The sequence below is a fragment of the Amphiprion ocellaris genome, chromosome 9 (genome assembly GCF_022539595.1).
Source record: "Amphiprion ocellaris isolate individual 3 ecotype Okinawa chromosome 9, ASM2253959v1, whole genome shotgun sequence".
Lineage (NCBI taxonomy): Eukaryota > Metazoa > Chordata > Actinopteri > Pomacentridae > Amphiprion > Amphiprion ocellaris.
Genome location: NC_072774.1, coordinates 18120455 through 18124610, shown reverse-complemented (window position 1 = coordinate 18124610; position 4156 = coordinate 18120455).

Genomic DNA, 4156 nt, shown 5'->3' with positions numbered 1-4156 from the left:
CCAACTCAGCCATTGTGTGAGTCGTTTGCATCGCCTGAATCAAGTTGTGAATGGGAGTTCAACAGTCTCAGGAGGGATGTCAGGGCCGCATTGTCAGCTGATAAGTGGTTTCGTAGACCATCCATTTGTTTAGTGATGGTTGCTCCAGCTGAACATTGGTGGTTTCTTTCCCCTCTCTTTTAAAAAAATCTGTCCTCTTTAAAGTGTTTGCATTGTTGTCCTCAAATGAATGTCCCTTGTATTTCAAATGTGGTGGATTGCTGAGTCCTGACCTGAGGATTGGGCTCTCCTGTGTTGCGCTTTGTATTTGTGAAACTGTTTCGTTTTCCTGGTGTACAGATCTGTGCATTCCCTACTGTATTAAACTGTGTACCTTACATTGTTCTGCTTATGTCTCTTTGAGCTTTTGCAGAGGCCCAGTAACCACATGTTTCAAATGTTTCAGTCAGTGATGGGAATCAAATGGTAAATATTGATCTTTGTGTGTGGGTTTTCTGAATGCTGAGGCTTCACTAATCTTTCATGTGCACTGCACTGTCCACGAAAGCCAGAATATTTTGTCTGATATCTTCCCAAATTAACTTCCTGTCCGCTGCATTGTTTTGTGAAGGTGTCAACGTAACATGTTTTCAATCTGACCTAGCTGTCATCCACATACCTAAACCAGTAGGTTGGTGCATTTCCTGCAAAGAAAACAACAAACAAACAAAAAAGACCACTGCTGGATGATGTGTGCATGCTTCTGTCTGTGAAAACTCTCCTTATATTAGAAGTAGGTGGTGATCAGGCTGAGATCGAGCAGCAAACATAGTTCTGGTGGTCAAATTGCTGTTCTTTAGTAATCATTTCCCCTAAGTCTTTACAGCTTCTGGGATGGGGGCGCACATTGGGTTACCGTAGTTTCAAGAAAGTCTGGTTTTGTTTCTATAAACCTCTTGGCAAAATCATGAGACTTTTCAAGGTTGCATAGAGTTTTAACAACCAGAGGAGCTAGGATGGTGGCCTAGTGTGTGGTAATGTTATAGACAACCAAGCTGCAACAGATGATGGGTCTGAGTGATGCGCCTGCATTGTGCATTTTAGGGATTTCATAAATGCAAGAGGTGGATACCCTGGGGTAGAAATGGTAATGTAGTGGTCAGTCAGTGTATTTGTCTTTTTCCAGTTTTTGCAGGCAGTGTAATACATCCTTCTTTAGCTTAGCTTAGCATAGCAACTTCAAATAGAGGCTGCTCTTAGCTCTTTGAATTCCTTTCAGCAGGTTCTGTTTTGGGTCTATTTCTATTCTTATTTATTTTTTTACACCTTAAGTACATCCTCCAGAACACATCTTACACATTAGAGAAAAATAATACCAGCTTGAAATGTTTACGTATTTAAACTATGGTGGTTTGTTTAGCTGGTACATTTTATCTGTTAAAAAAATATGTCTCAAACAACACGAAGAAGCAAATATCTGCTCCTATTCGGAAAATTAGTGGTAGATTGGAGCGACACTCTCTGCAGCGTATAACGTTCAGCTTGTTTTTGTTTAAGATCAGCTGAGAGGAACTGATGCAATATTTGTCAACGGTGGAGTTTTTTAACACTTGCAGCAGAAAATGTGTATTTGTTGTAAAGCTGTCAGTGTTTCAAAGAAATAAGTAGTAGTGTGTGACCTATTTCTAGGAATGGCACTCAGCTCTCCTGTAAATGGCAGCTCATATCTGAACTACAGGGCAGCACTTCAGTCTGCTGAACACTCTGCTGTGCATGTGTGCATGTAACCTGTCAGAGTCTAGAAAAACACACCTGCAGTGCCTGTGGCGTGACACACAGATGTTTGGAAGCCTTAAGTTATGTCTGTTACATTTCGGACTGTCAAAATCTGAAACCGTTTCATATTTTAGACAGTTTCTCTTTATTTTACAGGCTTGTCATCAATATTAGTCTTCTATTTTACTGCTAGTTCCACTTTTTCTGACAGTTCATGGATAATTTATTTATGAAGTTGAGGTGAATTCACCTTAATAATACAGTTTCTTTCTGTCGTCCTCATCAACGTGTGTGCTAGTAGTTTCACTGATTATTTGGTCCCTGACGAAGGTTCCTTAAACTAAACCTAGCCGTTTAATTCACTGTCAGACATGAAAGAGAACCAGAACAGACTTTTTTCTTATAAAGGTTTTTTGCTATTTAAAAATTGAATACAAAATAACATGCACAAAATAGTATTTCATCGTGTCAAATAAATAAAGATGTGTTATTTCCTGGAAAAAACTATTACTATTGTTATACATGGAATACTTTTTAATCGTGATGGCTAGAGTAGCCTTTGAGGCTCGATCACAGCAGGAGGCACATTTAAGTAATTTGAAACTTCTTTCGCAAAGAATTTAATTAGCAGTAATTTATGAAAAATGCTTGTATTAAAAATAACACTAAGCCTGCACTATTGAAGGTGGCATATCATTGTTTATTCAAGACAGCTTCTGTAATCTGCCAAACACTGAAATGCTGTCCATAGCAACAGCTTTACTGTGACAGATGGAAAAACAGAGAGTGAAAAATTTGCTTTAAGAATCCTCAAGAAAGATCTGCACTTCCTTTCTCTTTCTCCGATAAATCCAAATTGAGTAGAACATTAAAAAAAACACCCATGCATCAGTAACTGACAAAAGGTTGAAACTAGAGTTAAGTGTGGTTTGCATGTGAAGCTTTTTAGGGCGACAAGCGTGCAGGTCATAGTCGAGGTCGTAAGTCAGATGAATGCTCCAGTGAACTGCCAGGCGACAGAAATGCTCCTATAGTTGCAGTGACCTGTGGGTGAAATCTCAGCCTCAGTTGACCTGGATGTCAACGGACATAAACAACTGTGTCTGCATGCAGCAACACTAGTGTCCTCATTGTAACACAAAACTGGTGCTGAGTGGGGAAAAAAAAACTGAATTAAGTCGGTCAGGAAAACACAGATGACCAGGCACGACTGAAAATTACATAAAATTTCCGCACAAACATTGTATCCACAATTAAAAAAAAAACATTTCTTGTGTTTCTTGTGACCCCTAGTACCTTACTATGTGACGATCAGCGTACGTTTGGTAGTCTGTACATTACTCAAAAACGGAGCAACAGATTTATGAAATTTTGAGGGAAGGTCAGAAATGACACAAGGACCAAGTGATTAGATTTTGGCAGCGATGCGGCTTCTAGTCTGGATCCACAGATTTGTTAAAGATTTCTGTATCATTGCAAGACAGCAGCACAGTGTCACTGTAACTATGACAACAAGTGAACACTTTGTCAGCTGCCTGCTGATGATCACATAATTGCGATCCTACTACAAATCCAGCGCTGCGGACTTATCGGGACTTATGTTGGAAATCATACAACACTGAGCGGCCTTGGCGGAATGCTGCGCTGTGCTATTTGACCATCGGTGCACAGCGAATTGAATAAGAATTATAAGTGGCACAAAAATTGTGAAACTGCACGTGCTACTGATGAAGGCTTGTTTTAAGGTGACACTAAAAGTTGGGCAGTGCTTCCCTGTTGCCTCATCATTTGTCAGTCAAACAGTCTGGTCTAGTGTGAAATATCGCTTTTATCCAAAGTGACGTACATCTGAGAGTAAATACAACACAAGCAAGGATCTAGTCAGGAGAAAACAACCTGGGTAAGTGCCATAAAACAAGTCCAAGTGTGTTTTCTTTGCATATTGGATGCAAATATTCATGTTGAACAAATAGAAGGACGTTGCAGTGATTGGAGCCTGGAGATGGATGTGTAGGAGGAAACTATACTGAGAAAAGGTCAGAGCAGCTCAGTAAGGCAGAGATAACAAAAAGAACAAATGAACATAAAGTACGTCATTTTTTGGGACTGCGAACGGAGTTCAAAATCCATAATTGTGAAATATGAATTGTGAACATAAAGTAGTTCATCTTATGTGATCTGTATGAACTGCACTTTGAGCTGGCTGAAGAGAAAAGTTTCACAACACTGGCACTGAGACTTTACAGTCCATCTTCCCCGAAAGGCCAATGAAATCCAGCAAAGGAAGAACCTCATGATTTAAGTAAATCAGTAAAAATCTGTGTCTATGAGTGAAGTTACTTATCCAAGATACAGGCGGATACAAAAACAAATCAGAAAAGGCTTCTTTTAGCAGTCAAAA